This window comes from Brachyistius frenatus, unplaced genomic scaffold (genome assembly GCF_029030835.1).
Source record: "Brachyistius frenatus isolate BFR_SWC_R1_liver_20210118 unplaced genomic scaffold, ASM2903083v1 Contig_46, whole genome shotgun sequence".
In the NCBI taxonomy this organism is placed as follows: Eukaryota; Metazoa; Chordata; class Actinopteri; family Embiotocidae; genus Brachyistius; species Brachyistius frenatus.
In genome coordinates this window covers 1,722,061-1,743,734 of record NW_027210645.1, presented here as the reverse complement: position 1 = coordinate 1,743,734, position 21,674 = coordinate 1,722,061, and positions in this window count along the sequence as shown.

Sequence of the window (21,674 nt, the reverse complement as noted above, 5' to 3'; positions counted from 1 at the left end):
TTCGCTGTTTGTTATCGGTATTTTAACTTAAATGAAGGACTTGACGTAAAGGACATTAAGTAGCTTTGACACAACAGGAGGATTTTAATGTTCAATTCGTGTTCAGTCCGTTTGATTTGTCAGTTTATTTAAATGATCATTTTTCGGAGACTGTAATTTGTGGTGGTGTGGATTTATACCAAGAGGTGTTCCTAATATTTTGTCAACCCCATTCTTTTGAATGGGAGAGGCAAAATATTAGGAACACCTCTCAGCATAAATCAGTGAGGGTCAACAACAGCGTCATTTACAGTCTCTATATATCTTCCCTCTATCAGTCAGATTGAATAACAACTGAACTCTATGATCCTTCTAACGGGAGGATTTTTAGTTTTTTAGTTTGTGAATTTTGATTTATGATCATGAATCTTGTTTAAAATAATAAATAAATGTCTTAAATTAAACTCAGAGAATCTCATTTCAGGTGACATGATAGCCGAGTGGTTTGTGCCCATATCTACTATGCTGGCCTATTCCATGAGCATCAAGTCCCCAGTGCATGTATGTGATTCCCCTGCTCCTGTCAGTCTCAACTGCAGCCGTTAAATATAAAGGCATACAAAATTCCCAGAGCTAATGTTTGAATAAAGAGAGATCATTACAAGTGGGAAACAATTTCTTGAAGTCACGACAGCTTGTCTTATAAGGGTGTTTCATAGAGCGATGTCCCAAATGGATGTAGGAGATAGGACAAGGCCTGCAGGGACAGAAACCCAACAATTTAACAATTCCCACAAGAGCGACAGCTGGAAGAAAAAAACATTATTTCAACGGGATGGTGATGAGGAAGAGGAGGGTTGCACATTTGGAGGTTTGAAAGGCAGAATAATGGAATTACAGTGATATTTAATAAAGAACAGGGATGAGAAAGTGATTGGTTCAAAAGTGTGGGCAGAAAGATCACTGGTCAAGTATGCTGGCGACAAGATTACTAATGAGTGAATTGACAGCATGGAAAAGCAGAAGTGACAAAAAAAATCAAATCGAAAAGCAGTAGGAGAAGCTCACCAACATCCATCATCTTCCGGTTATCTGGGGTCGGGTCGCGGTGGCAGCAGGCCAAGCAAGCTGACCCAGACTTCCCTCTCCCCCGCAACATCTTCCAGCTCATGCTGGGGGATCCCGAGGCGTTCCCAGGCCAGCCGGGAGATATAATCCCTCCAGCGTGTCCTGGGTCTTCCCCGGGGTCTCCTTCCAGTTGGGCGTGCCCGGAAAACCTCCAGAGGGAGGCGCCCAGGAGGATCCTGATCAGATGCCCGAACCACCTCAGCTGACTCCTGAAGGAGTAGCGCCTCAACTCCAAGTTCCCTCCTAATGTCCGAACTCCTTACCCTATCCCTAAGGATGAGCCCGGCCACCCTACGGAGGAAACTCATTTCGGCCGCTTGTAGCTGCGACCTCGTTCTTTCGGTCACGACCCAGAGCTCGTGACTATAGGTGAGGGTCGGAACGTATATTGCCCGGTAAACCGAGAGCTTCGCCTTCCGACTCAGCTCCCTTCTCACCAACACGGTCCGGTGCAGCGCCTGTTGTACTGCTGCAGCAGCACCGATCCGGCGGTCGACCTCCCGCTCCATCCTCCCCTCACTCGTGAATAAGACCCCGAGATACTTAAACTCCTTCGGTTGAGGCAGGCACTCCGTCCCCACCTGGAGGGAGCAATCCACCGGTTTCCGGCAGAGAACCACGGCCTCAGATTTGGAGGTGCTAACCTTCATCCCCGCCGCTTCACATTCGGCTGCAAACCGCCCCAGTGAATGCTGGAGGTCACGGTCCGAAGAGGCCAACAGGACCACATCGTCTGCAAACAGCAGAGATGCGATCCGGAGACCCCCGAACCCGATGTGCTCCTCCCCCCGGCTGCGCCAAGATATCCTGTCCATGAAGGTCACGAACAGAATCGGTGACAAAGGGCAGCCCTGGCGGAGGCCAACACCCACCGGAAACGAGTCTGACTTATTGCCGAGAATGCGAACACAGCTCCTACTACGGTTGTACAGAGCCCGGATGGCCCGTTGCAATCCACCCCCGGCGCCTTGCCAGCGAGGAGCTTTTTGACTACCTATGGGTGCGACCCCCCCAAAATCTTCAGACGCTGCCTCCTCTCCAGAAGACATGGTGGCCGGGTTTAGGAGTTCCTCAAAGTGCTCTTTCCAGCACCCGACGATGTCCCCCGTCTGAGTCAGCAGTCCCCCCCCACCAGTTGCCCAATTTCCAACAAATCCAAATTGTTTCCGCACCACAGCACTGGAGTCACGGTAACTGACAGAGGCCAAAAGCCACGCAGATCGATAGAGGGTTTTAAGTGCAGTGAGTCCAGCCTACGTAGCATATTGATTTAATAGCATGTCTTGTTGGCAGTGCATGAAATCCACTGTGTAATAGCAGCAGTTTTTTTGTTTTTTTCCAGGATCTTAAACTACTCCGGTTACTTTATCCTCCGTTTGCCTTTAATCAATGGAGCTGATGGCACACAAGGTCAGCTAAGTGTCACAGGTTAAAACTGGATGTAAACAGATGGATGTATAACATGTGGGGCGTTTTGTAGTTTGCTGAGTGGAAGCCAAGCTGTTGCTGAGACTGCAGCTTCAAAAGAAAATCACTCCGTAACTACCGTACATGTCCTGTAGTGACCTGGCGATCATGTGACCACAGAGTGCACAAAGACACCTGGGATCCTCTGCTGCTGAAATTTAGAAGCCAAACACAAAAGGCAGACATCCAAAATGTACCACATACTTTATACTTTTATGTTTCATTTCTTCTTTAAAAATGTACAAATTATTCATCACAAGCAGAAGTCTGCTACCTCTGAGGAAATTGCATCACCTTAGGCTGAACGCTTTATCTCAACTCTCCCGCAGGTATAACCATTTTTCTTTTAATGTTAATGTTGCCTCTTTCACAGTTTCATTATCTACAACTGGGTTGTATTAATTTAAAAAATGGATTTCAGAACAATCACAAAGCAAATTAGAAAGAGCCTAAATAACCCCCCACTCACCTGTGGTACTTTCATGCATGATTATTTGCAAGAAATGCAGACATAACATAGAAAAAGGATGGCGAGATAAATAGATGAAGAATTCTACTTTTTGTGGGGTTTATCATATGTATAACTGTTTATAAGTTATAGCCGTCGAAACAAATTCCATCTCTGGGTACAAAAACAGGAAAGGAACCAATGCACTGGTAGGTTGATGGTTTTATAGTCAAACCGGAATGTACAAAATATATTGTGATAAATGTCAATCAAAAAGCCAAACCTTGTGAGAAATAATGTCCAGCACATGCTTTGAGAAACAGACGATTTCATTGATGCTTTTGAAAGCATCACAGCGGGGAGCTTTAAACAGAGACAGTAAACTCTCTTTGAAAACTTTGAAATAAATGCAGAGTACTGCAACAGCAGTACATATACAGAAGAGTCAGTAAACTCACTTGTGAATTATGTGAATTTTGAAGAGGTATTTAAAGTTTGCTAACATTATTCGATACAGGTTAATGTTCACTCTAGATCAACTGCAGCTGTAGGAGCAGTAGAGAGCTCTCAGCAAGGATGTACTTCATTGCTTATAAATGTAACTTTTCGGACAGGGACAATGTGTGAATTTTTAAAACTTACATAAGCGAGGTTTCCATTCGACTGTAGCACAAACTTTGAGAAAATTTGCTGAAAATAACCGGAACAAATACCCGTTTCCACTCGACTGTAATCAGAATACTAGGAGTCGATTTATTGAGATAAACAGCTGGTGGCTATAATTCTGCCATTAGGATTTAAAACACTGCAGAAGAAGTGTAAAAAAAAAAAGAAAGAAAGAAAGAAACAGACTTTTTTTTTTTTTTTTTTTTAGCTTTTCTGTTCGTCTCATGTAGTCCCAAGTTTCAGTTTCCACTACACAGTTGCCTTGTTTTCATCTTTCCAGTGGAGCTTGCAGTTGAAGTCACATGCACTATGTAAATCATCATTTATCCTCCAAATCTGTTTCAAGTCACCTCGGGAAAAAAAGTATTTTATATTTTGAGAGTTAGTGATTTTTTTTTCTGTAGTTCCATGGACATTTTTGTATGTGGAAATTGAAAATGCAGATAAAAACAGGTGGACAATCAAGATCGAGAGAATGTAGTTACTTTATCACATGGCTGTCGGAACCTATAGATATACTAAATGGAATGTAACAAGGCTTTCTTTGCGTGGCAGCCATCATGCACGCACAAACACGTAGTTTAAGGCAAGTATATCTCTGGCCTTAGAGTGTTGTTTTTGTTTTTTTGCTGCGACAGGGATTTTGAAAACAGTAACGTACAGATATCGGAAAGGGAAGGCTGACAGCAACATTTTATAAATGCTGAGTCAGACTAGTGGACGTTAAGTACAAATTGAGAGCTGTTATGAAATGTATCTTTGTCCTCGTGTAGAATAACTTGTGTTTTGGGCTGAGCTGGCAGCTAGCCAGTAAACTTGCCATGTAGTAAAATTAGAAAAGAAGTGTGGGAAGTTTTGGCTAAAGCTAACTAGCTATATTAATAAGTTTCCACATCTATTATATTTCCAGGACCTCCCCACGCAGTTACAGGACTTATACAGATGTAAGTTACAGCAGTTTACAACACAGAGCCGAAAACATAAACCGAAAGCCGAGCGGAGCTCTGAACTTTGAAAGCAAATGAATAATTGAATACTTAATTAGTAGCAGCATCAAAAACAATCCCCAATTATCAGAACAAACTTAATATAATGACTGCTGTGTTTTTCACAGCGGGCAATAAGCTTATCAGCTCCGGAGAGTTTGATCAAATATGCTGCAAAAACAGGGAGGAATTGTGAAAGTGTGAAGGAGGACGGAGCGAGAGGAGAGAGTGCACGAGCTGGAAGGACAGAGGGAATCTCATTAACAGGTTGAAGAGTCTTTGGCCTTGGACTTTAATGTGATGCCATGTCTCTTAGTCTTCGCCAGAAGCTGCCAACTTCCCCCCTCCCTCCCTCCCTCCCTCTCTCCAGCCCTTCCTTTTTTTTTTTTTTTTTTTGTATTACTCTTTGCATCGCCTCTCCTCCGGCTTCTCAGTGTCTTTCTCCTGCTCTTCTCAATGCTGTGGAGCATGGTGAGATGGGTATTATTTATTTATGGTCATGCATTGTCTGTGTGCGTGGGTTTAAGTAATATTCATCTGAGCTGTGCCGCTATAATACAAAGCCTCATTCCTTCTCATATGCGAGGGATGAAACACGAGCACTGCAGCCGGCTACGGTCCCCTAGTCTGAATACTCAAAGTCAAGCGAGTGTGTGTGTGTGTGTGTGTGTGTGTGTGTGTGTGTGTGTGTGTGTGTGTGTGTGTGTGTGTGTGTGTGTGTGTGTGTGTGTGTGTGTGTGTGTGTGTGTGTGTGTGTGTGTGTGTGTGTGGAGGGGGGGAGCTTTGTAGAGCTCAGCGTGCTTTGTTACTGACTACAAAGAGGACAAACTCACTGAAGGCTTTTTTTTTTTTGTTTCTCCTTTGCTCCTTTCTGTTGCAATTTCTTTCTATTTCTGTATACCTTTTTTCGTCTTGCTCATGTACGCTCCCGTCTCTTTTCTCTTGGTCCAGAGCTGCAGGGCAGGTCGCTGCTGGAGAGGTCCGGGTGCAGCCAAGCACAAGTGTTTTATTCCACTATGGAAAGCATCTTTTCCCATTAAATCTGGTATTTTCCATCTGTCCCAAAGAGTGTTTAATGGCTCATTACATCACTTTTAAATGTATCTGGGGACCTTGCGGAGCCAAATGCTGCATGCGGTTTTCCTGCTTGCATCATTTTGTCTGGTCTTTCTTCATGCCGTGTCTTCTGATGATGAACAAAGACATGCATGAAACTGGTACGTTTTTCCAAAAAAAAGGTTACATGTAATCTCAGTATTTGTTTTCAACCACTTATTTGGCCCAAATTATATGAAAAAAGAAGAAGAAGTATTTTAAAGATGTATTGTGCCCACCATCAGGTATGAATATCTGGTTTTAGTAGTATATTTTGGTGCAATATCTGAGGGCAGGCACTAGAAATAGCCTGTAATATCAGATATAAATCATTTTTGTACAATAATTTAGTCCTCTGTATGATCAATAACTCTAAAAGTTAATAAGGGTACTTCCAGATTAGATTCAATTGATCTAACCGAGCCCGTGTTATGCTTGGAGCAAGGTAGGACCCAAAAGCAACACACAAACAGGAGGTTTGAAAGACAAAAAAGGTCTAATAAAGGTTTGATGCTTTTCATAGTGGAATAAACAAATGAAGCTGTGGTAACAAAGGACGAGCAAAGATGGCTGAATCTCCAAAAACGAACTTAAAAAAAACAAACAGGAAAAGGAAACCCAGAAAAACATACTGAAAGGCAGAACAATGGCAGAAATCCACAAAGACTGACGGGCATGAGACAGATCGGAAGACCGGACACGTAAGAGAAGAGGAAGAGGCAGAACTAAATACACTCAGCAACGAGACACAGGTGAGTACAAAAAACAGGCGGTAAAAAAAGAAACAGAAGCGGGAAGTAACACAAAACAGACACAAGGAAAGTGATTTTCAAAATAAAGCAGGAAACAGAAAACTGAAATCAAGACTATACACAACAGAAACCAAAGTCCAAACCGTGGCAGCCCGAGTATCACGATCACATCTGCAGATTTCTGAAGAGACAGGCAGTGCAGAGAATTACTTTCTTACGTCAAAAAAAAGTGAAAGACAGTCAAGAAATGTTGACGTTTCATCATCAGCGGTACGCTTGCTGATTTTGGTGCAGTTAGTTTCACCCCTGATGTGATGTGGACTCCAGTGGTTTCCAAATTGTCCCGACTCATTTAGAAACGGGAAGTGAACGTCAGTCTTCTGCAGACAAGTCCACTTTGATAACATCCACCCTACTCGTCTCCTTCTCATAATGAAGTTTGTCAAATTGTATCGACGTCCTCTTCACTGCTTCACTCGTCCAGCTCATATTTGTGTGTCTAACCACAACAAACGATCCTGACTGGGATTCTCTCCGTGGTACCGGTGCCTAAATCGCCAGCTTGTAATTTGGTGTTGGGAGGTCGTTGGCCTGTTTTTCTCTCAGGTCAGGCTGGTGAGATCTACTGATGGGAGTTCAGACAGTCTGGTCATCTGCTGTCAACATTGAAACCAACTGGACCAATGAAAGAGAGACAACTAAAGATAGCTCGACCGTCTTTTTGAGTACTGCGGCAGGACAGAGTCTCCAGTTATTCAGGTATAGAAATCACACTGACAGGAACCATCTGGAAGGAATCCGTATTGACAATAGCAAGCAGGTGGAAAATAATTAGCCGCGCTTCCTATCTTGATATCGAATACGAATGTTACCATCACAGGCCCCCTTTTTTTTTTTTTTTTTTTTTACCTTCTACATGTCCTTGTATGAACGGTAGGCGATGACATGTAAGTTGCACTGCCAGCCCCCACGTTGCCTGTTCCAACAGCTACACTTTCACCAAACTATATTTCCATACACAAAAAGAGAGCAATTGTATGTTCAGTTTTAAGCCCAGCGATCACGAAGCCTCCACTGCTGTTTTCTCCTCAAACTGTGGTCGTGGAAAGCCTGCAGGATGTCAGTTTTTAGAAAATAGTTGGGATCTTGCAATCTGTTGCTAAAGCAATATTAAGTTGTGTGTGGGCGTGAGAGCAGAACAGAGCAAGGGAGGAAAACTAAACTGGAAACGCACACAAGCAACCGAGCAAGCCGAGACCACGAGATCGGTTTTGGAATTAGACGGCGGTGGATGTCGTTCTAATTTCCTCCTCTCTCTCCTCCCGCTTCCATCTTTATCCGTTTTTCTGCCGAGCGAAGCCTAATGATGTCCCTCGTGACAAGTGCTGGTTAACTAACTCGCCATCAACGCTCGGAGGCACACAGACACAGATGCTTGTACGCGAATGCCACGGACACACTGCACACATGCTCGTGCATTTCTGGCCAGCAGCTGGTAGCTTTGCCAACTGTGTCCCCCTGACTTTAAGGAGATATGGGGAGCAGATGTGACTCTATTCTGCCTGACAGGTCTGGGAGAAGAAAACAAGAGCCAGCAGGGAAGGGGGTTGGGATGGGTAGAAATGGCAATAAAGAAAAAGAGAGCCTGTCTCCACCCTTTACTGCTTGGAAACATACTACAGATTTATTTTTGTTTTTGCGCGGCCACGGTCACATCCTCTTTCTACGCAGCCCACTCCGAGCAGGCATCCTATTACCCTAGAAATGCCTCTTGCTTTCCTTCGCTCCTTCCTCCTTTTCTTTTTCTGATGCTGTGCCATCCCCCCCCCCTCCACTCCCACACCCCTCACCCCCCCTCCCCCCAACACGAGGAGGAAACACAGTAAGCTGCTTCATTATCGCCTTCACAGCAGCTTTGTCGGAGAAAACATGGGACTATCCTTCCTTTCAGAGAGCTTTTTTTTTCTCGCCGCCACGCCCAGCTCCCTTTTAATCTGACATCCGCAACAATAAGACACACAAAAAAAAGCTGACACCAATATCAGAAGCTAACGGAGATCGGCTTAAGAATTCGAAAGAGAAATATTGTTTTGATTTAAGAATTTTAAAGAGTGTTTTTTTACGTCCGTGGGCAAACTGATCATGTGAAACAATTTACAGTAGTTTTAATTAGGAGGCAGATTTAAACAAGTTTTAATGGCAGTGCTGTAATTTGCTAGGAGACATAATCTGTGATTATCCTTCCGTCCTTCAAAATCAACATTAACCTTTGTCCTCTTCTTCCCTTCATTGACGGCAACACAACACAGCAACACTACTATGATACATGTGACACACATCAGCTCGACCCACGACGATACCATCCTATACATTAAAACACCTCAATCTGAATTAAAGATATATATATATATATATAAATACATATATATGCATTCTCAGGTGAATATGAATAACACCAAGCAGGATCTGAATCCAATAGCCTGCGGAAGCCGCAGCGTGAGGAGTTTATTTGAGCTGCAGTCATTTCTAATGAATTCTTCCCACGAGGTGTGAATGAAGCGGGAGAAACACGCTGCACATGTAAATACTGAATGATCAAGTGATAGGGGAACGTTCCGGAGGGTATATCCCGTCGTTATCCATCACATTCAGACATTACACTGCATATATATGTGGGTGCGTGAGTGTTTGTGTGTTTAAAAGTGGAGTTTATCATAAATCTGTAGGTGATGGTTTATCTGCAACCAGGCTCATTTCCTTTATATGGGGATTAAGGAGGAGTAATTAATCTTTAATCTCATCAGATAGGGTGCTCAGCAGGGTTTGCACGCTGGAAACGAACATGTTAGATGCAGCCATAAACCATACTAATGTACACACACACACACACACACACACACACACACACACACACACACACACACACACACACACACACACACACACACACACACACACACACACACACACACACACACACAGTCAGGCGATTATTGTGTAATTTGCATTGTGTGCGTACTAATCTGGGACACGTCCATAATTACAATTTAGTGACAATAGCAGTAAACGCTTGTTGGACTACTCATTACACAAGAAAGTCTGAGGAGCAGACACACACACACACACACACACACACACACACACACACACACACACGCACATACACACACGAATGCAGCTCACTAGTTCAATGCTGCTTGAGTCGTGTATTCACAGAGTATGATACAGGCGGTACGTCTAAATCCAGCTCGATACATGAAGGGTTATCCCCACAGTAATCTGGTAATGTTGGCATCCCAGTGCTTCCATAAACCTGATGAGCAATTTCCTATTTGTGTTTTTGCCAAAACAATCACAATTATTGTTTATTATTTAATAAAAAGAAAATATGAGGAAACTTATGTTCTAAAATAAATTAGATTTAATTATTCAAAGGGTCTCTTCAATCAAATGATTAAAAAAAGTGTATTTTGTCTCGTGTCTATCTCGCGCTATCTCAGCATGCTGATAGAAAACTCAACGTACTGCCCACTCAGAATAATCGACAGATCTTGATGTGAAGTTTTTAATGGAACTATTTTCCACAGGTTTTGAAAAATCAGTTGTTTCCCTCCTCACGTTTTTCAAGCCAAATCTTAATTCATGATTTTCAAGAACATTTCATCACTGCAGATTTGCAGTCACTGATTTGCAGATAGGAGTACCTGCTGCTGACCGGTGATTCAGCACCTTTATTTGTGCTTCTGCAGTTACCAAGGGATATGTGGAAAGTTCAACAAATTAACTTCTATAGAGGAAGGAAAAATACTTGAAGGGCATAATTTAACTTAATTAAAGTATTGAATTTATTTCTACTTTCAGGCATTACTGTCTGTCTGGTTCGTCCAGTCAATCAATCCTGCTTTAGAATGAGATAAGGACCGCCCACGTAAGAAACAATTAATATATACACGAAGAAATGTAGAAATACTGAACCAGCAACATAAGAGTTGATACAAAAATGTAGAAATAAATTTAGACATTAAATATATTTTTGCCCTCTGACCGTTGTCGTGAATAAATCCCTATTTACTGATGTATTTAATCATTGATTTCTGTATTCATTTAGTTATTAATATTTAAGTTGTTCTTTATTCTCCATAAAAATCAGCTATCTCTTTTACAATGGTAATTGTGAAGAAATTTTAAAGACATAAGACAAATGTGTTGAAATAAACAGCTAAACAGGATTACAAATAGGTCTGGTTCTGATTATCAATACATCTACAATAAACTGTAAATTGCCGATGAGGCTGAACACATGAAAACTAGTTTGCAGGCCAAGTGAAGATGAACTATTCAGCTAAAAGTAAAGCATCTATGGTTCAAATTCTGGTAGTATGAATAAATAAATGAGTATAGTCATTGATCATTAAATTTGATAAAGAATGCATGAAAAAGAATATCCTCTTATGAATAGCGATTAACAACATCCAGTTTATAATTCATTTGAGAACCCGACAGCTACTTGAAATAGGTGGGTTATATGATAGAAAAAATGGTTGGGAATCAGTGCTGTAGATTATGTACCTCTTTCTTTCACTGTTCAGCGCACACAGAAATATTTGATTGGCGACAAGAATCTTCAAGAGAAATATCTCAAAACCTCAACAAATAAAAACACCAACACCAGGTAAGTTTTAAAGGAGCCGACTAGACTAAATGTTTTGTTGTTATTTGGATGAACTGACCCTTTAAAATAAAGATACAAAAAATAGCTTCAAAGACCCGCTTCACTTTGATCGCAGAATCATGTGATTAAAACATGAATATCAAACTAATAAGCAATACCTCCACTGATCAGCGCGCTCATGTTAGAGATGGTTTCCACCCTCTGTCTTTAAAATGGGACTCTAAATCTGCGACGTTTGGGAGAGACACGATGACATTTAAATTGACACACGTGACATTTTTGGTTTAATTCTGTCACCGTGAGCAGGTTACTCGAGGTTGCTGCGGTATTGGCAGAATAGTAGCTGGGATCTGTCTACGTGTCAGTCATAATGATGCATGACATATACAGTACCCTGACATGTTTTTTTCATGCCTGGTTTAAAAAGGCCAATTATTTGAGCCCAAACCAGGTTCTGTGCAGAGGAGTTTAAGATATGAATCAACTTCCCCTTTCTGCAGCAGCGAGGGACCCACAAACAAACACATGCACCCAAACCACCTTGTCACAACTCTTTTTAGCTCTCATCTGAAATGAGAACATGCCCTGGGCCGCACCGGGAGAACGCGAGACAAAGACAGAAAAAGAAAGACAGAGAGGGACGAGAGAGAGAGAGAGAGAGAGAGCGGCGCAGGGAGGAAAATAAAATGAAAGAGAAAAAGCCAAAGGGGAGAACACGGAGTGATAAAAGGCCAAAGCAGGAGAGGGGAAGGGCGGCCGAGAGATAGACCATAGACGAGAGCACGACAGGCGCTGTGGATCGGCCTGGAGGGTCAGCGGTGTGAAAGAGCTGTGGTTCATTGTGATGTCTCAGCCTCATCCCCCACTTCCCCCTCCCCCTCCTCCCCCCCCTGCACCCATCCTCGACCACGGTGCCCACCCCGCCTCCCACCCGGCAACCTCAAGCAGCTATTTAACATGGAAATTGATTTAAACAGGGGCTGAGATATCCGCCGTGGGACCAGAGGACAGGTGCCTCCAGTCAGCAGAGAGGAAGCTAATGAGAGGTGAGAGACCCGAGCAGAGCTAACAAGGAAAGCAGAGAGCACAATGAGCCGGCAGAGGAGAAGCAGGAATTAGAGGGAGGGAGCGTCGAATGGGGTAGAAATTGAAGTGAAATTGGAGAGAAATGAGGGAGTCGAAATTTTATAATTTCCAACCGGAGCTCCCAGCCAACTGCGAGATGAGAAATAAATAAATTAATGGGAGAAAAAGTGTGCGTTGGTGTGCGAGTGTGTGTGTAGGTGTGGAGCGCCAGTCTGTGGGTCACCAATGTTTCCAGTCACGCAGAAGAACTGCTCGTTCCAATTTCACCCATGTGGAAAGTTTCTGGTAGAAAATACACTGAAGTCAGACTTTTAAAAAATGAAAAATAAAGTGAAACTGTTCAATTAAAAGCTTATTCGGAGTACAGGCAAAGTTTTACATGTACAAAAACTTCTCCAGCATTTATGCTACTAACTTTACAGCTCGCAAGCACACAAAAAAAGGAGCAAGCAGAGGCACACAGACAGAAAACAAACTAAAGAAACTTTGAAGTCCAAATGAAATTAAAAAAAAACAACATATTTTCCACTCTGTGTTCACTCTTCTGTTATCTTTTGTTACATGTTGAAAAAAAGAATATTTCAACATCAAAATGCCTCTTTCCTCTATTTATAATGACTCATCCTGCACTCTGTACTATTTACATAATTTCATCCAATCAAATGTGACCTGGGGTGACTCGCTAACTCCGCACAAAACATAAACCTACACTTGACCTCTAGCTTGTATCAATCCGAGCAGTATCTCATTAGGAAGTGTGGGTTTGATTTTCATTTTGTAAAACTGAAAATGATGTGGTTGAGGTCCGATTTATTCTCGTAACCGTTGTCCTCCTCCTCTCGGTCTGACAGCACAGGTGAGGGTTTACTCGGCGGCTAACACCTGGCAAGTCCTCCTCGGCTACAAATTTCTCCTCAGATTAATGTATTAAGCCCCGCCCACTTTATGGGATCCAATCCCTCTAAAGGACTTGCTTTAAATCTAACTTTTGAGCTCCTCCCACATATTCTCTTTCACCTGGAAATATGTCATTTTTGACAATAAAGATGATTAGCTTTAGTTCCATTGTGACGTTAAAGTTGAACTTTAATAACTTAAAATACTTCTGGACTCGTGACCTTCACTAAAGATACTTTCAGTAGATTAAATAAGAACAGTCTCACACCTGCATAAAACCAGGAAATCCACTTAAATATAACGTAGTTTCTCTAACTAATAATAAAAAAATTTAAAAAAAATGGATGGATTTCTTCAACATAGACGAAAGTGGTAAAGATGTGGGCTGTAAAACCAAAACAATGAACTTAAAGATGCTAAAATGCTTTACAGAGTCGAGAGGAACCAGCACACAATCATTTTGTCAACTACTGAGAAATGATTGATTAGAGCAGCTTTAATTCTACTGTGTTTATGTCCATACAGTACTGAACTTAATATTAACGTAATAATGTAATGTTGACTATGCTTGCGTTTTCACTGCATCTTTCATAAAGGATGAAAAAGGGAAGACGTCAAGACACATTAGTAGATGAGAAGACAACCCGGTGTGATCATTGGGCTCCAACCTGCGATCTGAATAAATGCTGTTGAGTAGTTGCAGCAGTATTTCCAGTAAACAAAAATGTTTGCAAAGACTGTTTAGGTAGCATGAAATGTGATTTAGTATCAAAACTGAAGTAGCTTCCCGCAGACAAAATGTAGGTTTGTTTCATGACTTATAGAAATGATCTTTGATGTAAAAGTCCCAAAACATATGGGAACCTTTGACCTCATTTGACCTGACTTTTGTCTGAGTTATATTCCTTTGTTATGCCCGTTTTTCATTAACGACAAAATAGCTAAGCCACCTATTTCACTTGTCTCTATCACCAAAGCTCTGGGCCGTGTTCAAAACAAGTTTCAGTTCCATTTCAGTGTCTGAATTGCCTGATGAAGGTCAAAGTATAAAACCTTTAAAAATCAAAGTGTGGAATAGCAAAGGTCTTGATATGAACTGTGACTCAAAGGTACAAACACGTTCTGTTAACTGTATTACTTCTCTCTTGTAAATTACTTTGTGCTTTGAGCACATTAGAAAAAGAAAAAAACAAAACAGCAGAGCTTCGAGGGCTGAGACAAGGGGAAGTAACTTCATTATGTTTGACTGAAATCAGATGTGACAAGGAAGCATGAGGACATGACAAGCCGGCCAGATCGCCGCACCGTTGATCGCCGCCCTCCCCCTCCTCCTTCCACTCCCTACCTGAGCTGTGTACATTAAAGAGAAGGCCGACTTCAGTGAAGATCAAGTCTTATTGATCTCTGCTTGCCACTCAGGGGACGTGAGAATTCGACATGTGAACACGCGGCTGTACGCGCTCGCACAAAGACGCGCAGTCTTGAATACCAATGGGATCCGCGAAAGGTCTGGCAGTCGTCAGCTCTCAGATCGCAAACTACACTAAAAGACGGCTGTGTTGCTCTTTAAATGTGATCCAGCAATTTGATAAATGTTATTTAGGAAACACGACAGGTATGACATTTTCTAGGAATATCCTCTCATGCGCTAAAGGCACTCCTCATTTTCTCTCCGTCTTTCCACACGAACCGATTTATGCACACACCGAGCCTGCTCTCCTCCCTGGCTTTGTCTTTTCATTAGTAAACAACCCAGGATGTGCTTCCAGTCTCTTTCTTCACACACACACACACACACACACACACACACACACACACACACACACACACACACACACACACACACACACACACACACACACACACACACACACACACACACAGGCTCGCTTGAGAGTATCCCATCTTCCACTGCAGCATTTCACAAGTATTCCATGGCAACCATTTCAAAAGTAAGATTCATCCACTTTATATAGCTGGCCTAGTTTGTCCTGCAGCTCCCGCTGAGCCCGGCCGTCCATGATGACGACTGGGCCCCGCGCGCACTACACGGCACCGGAGAGACGGGGGACACAATCCCTACGCAAACACCAACATTTAGTCTTGAAAGTTTAGTGTTCTACTTAATAAAGCCTCAAAGAGACCTAAATAAAAGTGAGAGAGGACTATTTTGAATTTAAAGAACATTTGAGTGCTGAGGCTGCAGACACCCAAGGTGGCGCGTAAAGAAGTGGAGAGAGAACATGCGTGAAGTTGGCAATTTTTGGTCATGGCATTTACACCTGCTGTTAAACTACGTTCTCAATTCTGATAGTTTGATCCCATCATTGATGAATTAGCTCGGCTGGCTGACTTGTCAACAAACATGGTGCAACAAAGGTGAAGTGGAGCACTGCTGCTGCATGAGCTTTATTTGTTACCATCACAAAGCTAATGTTGCTGCTATTGTGATGGATATATGAACAGAGGTGGACACAACGGTACCACTCAGCCTTGCTACCAATCTTTCCCATTGGTCATTTGCAGCATTGCATTGAAAAGAAAATCCCCGTGGCCCAAATGGCAATTTCCCGACAGACTACCATTATAAAAGAAACATCTGTTACACCGTTGAAAGGACTCTTCTTAGGAAAACAAGGTCAGGTTTTGTTCTATTATGAAGTCGTAATGCAGCACCTACAAAAGTGATTTTTGTGACATCATCACATTAAACAGTCTGTGGGCCGGATGGGAGGTTGTGGGCGGGGCCAGCAGGGGAAACGAATGAGCATGTGAGGTGGGCAACGCAACACCGAAGCTCGAAACTTCTTTGGCTCATGTGCAAGGCGAGAAATATTTATCCAAACAAGTGGGTGCCATCTTTGAGTTCAGTATCCAGTTCTAGTAAGAAGTGGAGTTGGGTTCAGCTGTCTGTGTTCCTCAGAATGTGTTCAGGCTTCATGGGTTACATTTCCACCGGACTGAAATCCAATCACAACGCAAGCCTGAAAACCAAATCGCTGGCTGATCCGATCGCATTCAGATCCCCGTGGGTTCTGCTGAGCTTTTCCCCCGATCTAGATACGTTATCTAGAACGTATGTTAACACCAGCTGTAAATGAGGTCAAATGTATCTCGTAGCGATACTTTCTTGTGAGATAAAGATTTATCTCCCAAATGTCAGCTTCTCAGCAAAAGAACCCAGTTGTGTCTAAAGATTGTTCTCATGCGTTTTCCAGTTAACCCGATGGGTTTCTGAAAGTGGTGTTTAGCATAACAAGGATCATTTCACAATGCACAAGGCAACACTTTATCCTCCGGTTCATCCTGTAACTTGAAAACTAGAGGCACATAGTGTTCAATGAGCAGTGGCAATAGTTTTTAGAAAAGGCTGAATCATTTTCTTAAACTTCTGGGCACCGTTATTTTTAGCAGAAGTTACTCGTACAGGAGCAACTTGGGTCTTTCTTGGGAACTATTTTCAGCTGCGCATTAATACACAGGTGAGATTGTGCGGGGAGCATGTGAGGGCCGATCAAGAAGTTACAAAACGGTTCCTGTTGTGTGCCAACAGAGTGCAGTGATGAGCACGGAGCAGCGGGAAGCTCGAGCTTTCATTAGCAAGCATTCCAAGTTCCACCACTTGATCCACGTGGAAACCTGCGTGACCACTGGTACGAGCAGATGCGCCTTAAATTTTGCGTCAATCTCGGGAAATCTGCAACGGAGAGCCTTGAACTGTGACGTTCTGAGGAAGGAAATTCTGAAACACAATATTTTCCTTTAGAAAGTTCCGCGCAAACAATGTTGCAAACGACCCGTTGTGACGTTTTCAGCATGAAAATGCTTCGGTTTCTCGGCCTCAACAACACCATCACTTGGCAGCTTGTGAATTCGTTCTGCTCCCCAAAAACTAAGATACCAAAAATGTGTGTGCGCTCTCTGCTCAAGTCCAAGGTGACATAACAAATGCAGTGGTCACAAAAACGAGTAAGTCAGCTGTTGATCAAGCAACCAAACCTGGAACACACAAGAGTTCAGGTTTCCTTTTGCTCCGTCACATCGCAACAACAGCAGCCGTCTCAGAGCTTCATATGTGGGATTAATTACCCACGTTCATGGTAAAAAAAAGAAAAGAAAAAAAAAAGAGTCAGATGCTGCAACCATGGGTGGCCAATTAATGTAACAACAAATGAATCCCCGGAGCCCTGACGAAAACACTGCAAGTCCTTATTAACATTTACTGCATTTGTCAGCTGGATCACTTAATTGTCAGATCGGGTCTTTTTATAGTAGTTGACAGAAGTAGAGAATATCTCCATCTTTATTCTTTCTGTTGTTAAAAACTTCCAAAAACCCGTCAGGCCACCGAGCTCCATTTTGCACCGTCGCCGTGCATCCTGGGAGTTCTCCCTCCCACCTATACACCGTGTGAACACATGATGGCTTGTTGTCGGAGTCATCCGCTCTACGCCTTCTACACAGGTCAGCCAGATTCCAGCCGTCTCCCGAGGAAGAGCGGCAGCTGATGTGCGTATCTGGAGGCATCGGCGTGCGATGTTCCTTTCCATGGTGTGAATCCGTCCGGAGACGTAATCCAGCCGTTATCTACCCACAGCATCTCCACCTCTTCACACGTGCAGCATTTTAATACCCCCCCCCCCTCCTTACCGCCTTCCCCTTCACTCAGACAAGTCTTCCGGTCTCTCGCCCATCATTCGCTCTCTTCTTCTTCTTCTTCTTCTTCTTCTTCTCCCACGTGTGAACGCTCCACGCCGGTGGACTGCAGAGAGGTGGGCGGAACTCAAGACTGCCGAGGAGCAGCCAAGAGGAAACATCACAGATGACTGATACACGACTCGCTCATATTCAAGTCTACTTTTTATTGATCATTGCACAGTAACATTTACTTTCTTTCCCAGCCTCGCGCCTCTTGACAGCTCATCGATTCGCACAAAGGAGACGGCTTCCACACCATCGTTTATCCTTCATTGGATTATCGGAGACGCCGCGATCATTATTTTAGACATAATAGCACATAAAGACTGAAAAATGGTCTGTTTTGGATATGGCCCGTTGACACTTCATCTCAAATGATGGTTTCTATCCTAATATCTAATGTTCTATCCTCTAAGCTGCTGGCTTTTTCAATAAACTAAATGGAGCCTCTGACTTGGCTAATGCTGCCTCTGACCAGCGGATCGGCGCAGAGAAATTTGTTTTTAATATAGTAAAGTAGAGTTTTGACCTCCAGATGTAACTCGGCACCACAGGCGGCTGTAATACCATCAGGGATAATGGCAGAAAATGGCGTGGAGGGGAATCAAATCAACAAATGCGTTGATGGATAGATGTATAGATGGATAGATGGGGAGGGATGTTGGTAATGTCTGCCTTCACCCTCTGTCCCTTTCTCACATGGAGCTCTCCTCGCGGCTCCGTCTCGCCTAATTACCATACTTGGATGCCCAACCGGCGAGAACAGGCCAGGCGGCGCTTAGCGAAGTGTTTCACATTTGCAGGCACGGCTACATGCGAGCGCATGCAAATGTGCCGCTGCATTAGCATTCGGTATCCGGCGCGCGTGCCTGGAACCCTGCGAGATAGCGATCCGAGCTCTCCGGGCGTCTTTAGCGCGAGACGGATTTCACGCGGCAATAAGGCGCCGACACAAAACACGACGCCGGCAGAATCCTAAAAACCAATAGAACACTCGGGACGCAGACGGCACACAACTCGTGAATCCAGCTTGCCTTGCAGAAAATCTGAAAAAAGTTCCTTTCCCGTCTAACTCAGGGGGTTAATATGAAATTAAAAGGAATTTCACAGCCTACTATAACAGGAGTGCTCATTTTATGGTAAATTAAGCTGGAACAATTACATTTATCGGGAGGTCTGTGGAAGCTGTGTGTAGAAGCATACAATCAAGTGAAGGCTTCAAGTGGGCGTCCTTAATGTTGGAAAATAATTACACGAGGATAATGTGTGGTAATTCAATATTGACAAGGAATAGTAGAAAATAGTCCACATGAAATGAGAAGAGTCTTTCTGGAGGCAGCTGAGCGTCTTCACTGACCAGCTGCAGTCTCACTTCCTGTCTGAGTGGGAGTCGGAGCCAGCTCCTCTCCTCCTCCTCCTCGCTCGCCTCTACATCAGCTGGCTCTTTTGGGGTTGACATGGCAGCAGGCCACCCCTCCCCCCTCCCCCTCCACCACCATCCCCCTCCTGCCAGGGAGCAGCACCGCGGCCTCGGGCCACCCCGACAGCTCCGTCTCGAACCACTTCCTCCTCGCCGAGCTGCTGCTGCTGCTGCTGCTGCCACCGCGCACGGCTTCGACTGCACAGGAGACAAAAACCACAGCGGAGACGTCGGCATGAGGAGACACGTACAACACATGTTAATCGAGTCCCTGAGTTCCCCCCCCCTCTCCCCTCTCCCGCTTCCTGCTTCACAGCGATTTAGAGTTGACAGTTCGGCCAAAGTCTACCTCTTTTTTTCTTTCTTTTTTTTTTTTTTTTTTTAAGCACTGGCTGCAATAATTAAAGGTCATTTTCGTGCCAAGCAGCTCTGCTCTTCTACAGTAACTAAGCAACATTTTTGTTAAGTGAGACATAATTACTGGCAAGGCTGGTGATTTTGAATTAGTGCATTAAAAATTTGGAGTATTTTACAGCAGCTTCGAAGATACGAAAAAATGAGAACCGAGGAAGACGGATCTTTTAAGATTCAAGGTTTCTGTAAAGTCTGGATACGAAGAGTGACGTGTTGCTTCATCAACAATAAAAAATAGATGGTTTTAAATGGGCAGTATCCATGTTGAAGGTATTCTGCTCATGAGTGTGACCTTTCTGTCAAAACACTTCTCCCAAAAAAAAAAAAAAAAGGCCTTAAATGCTTTGTTATCCCGCTTCCCTCGGCTGCACAGGCGGTGACAGTTTCTCAGTCTGACCAGCGAGCATTTCCTCTCCAGCCGTCACTTTCCCTTCTGCCCGCGAGGTGACGACGGGACGTCACCAGAAGGGCCTCCGTCCTCACGCCGGTTCCATTTCTGGAGTCGGCGGAGTCCTCGCGTCGCTGTTTTTTCCTCTGTCAGAGAGCCTTGAGCTACGAATCCTCATTAGTCACTTTCCCCGAGACCGCCCTGACACCGCCGCCGCTCTCTCCCCACGCTCACGCTCGCTGAAGGCCACACGCCAATTCACAGGCATCGTCGGGAGCGAGGGGCGGCTTACAGGAGCCGGGCAATCATCGGAATCAACCAACCTTTGAAATGCTGTGAATAACAGGAACGTGCTGCAGCTGCATAACGTCCCAGCGGCTGAACGGCTCGCGGCCGTCCGCAGCACACTTTCCTACACAATTGGTCTTTGCGGGAAACGAGAGAAGCGAAAGGACACCGCTGGCTTTTTGAATGTTTTACACCATTACCTACAAACTGTGTGCGCTTTACATTACGGCTAAGAGATAGAAAGGTGTCAGCTCGGTGCTGCACGGTGGAGCTGAAAGGCCGAGTCGGTGGTTATTTGTGAAATACATTTGAATCATGACATTAAGGTCCGGTGTGAATCAATGGAAAGCTGAATTTCTGCTTTTTTTTTCTCTTTTTTTTTTTAAAGATCTGTTGTCGGTATCGGCACGAGGAGGATGAAGAGCATCAGAGACAAAAAAATATCGGGAGGCTTTTCAGAAAATATGACAAACACTCATATAAAGCGCAGAAGAAGGTTGAAGACACCAATGTTTGTTTGAAATGCTTGAAGGCTACCTGCCACTGGTCTCAGTATCCATGTTTCTCTTGTTATTTATTACACCGAGGCCATCTATTACTTGCATGCTTTTCTTCATACTTCTGGCGGAGGGGCACCAAAGTAGAAATACTATGTCTCCATAAAAAGTATATTTTATATATTTTTTTAGGTACATTGTAATATTTTCTGTTTTAAACAGCGTTAACGTCTCATATGGGATGAAGGATCCGTCCCACTCTTGTTGCTGTAGTCACGTTTTTTTTCAAGTAAAAGACTTCATGTTGAAATACATTCATTTTAATGGATTGTTCTTTGGCTTGGTTTCAAAAGTGGTATATAAAATTGGGAATTTCAATGCCACCGACTATCAAATTTCCGGTATCGCGACATCCCCGCGGTGACTACTCCTTGGGTGGGACCAGTTGCCAGGTAACCAGCAGAGCCTCCAAAGAACTAAGAGGTTCCCGTTTACATGTTTGGAGGGTGAATGCTGATACTTCTCCACATGACCAGGCTAGCTTTTTTTTTTTTTTTCAATCTTTGTGCTAAGCTAAGCTAAACGGCAGCTAGGAAAGACCGATACAAAAGGTAATAAAACGGACAAAAAAAACTTGATGAAAACATAAATAAAGAAGCTGCATTTGTTTCCGGTAATGAATGGTACATTTCCTGCTTGTTTCAAGTCTACGCAGGCACAAATAAAAGGAGAGGACACCAACAGCCTGCGAGGTATAAATCTTCCAACACTTGCTGTGCGGACAGTGGCGATG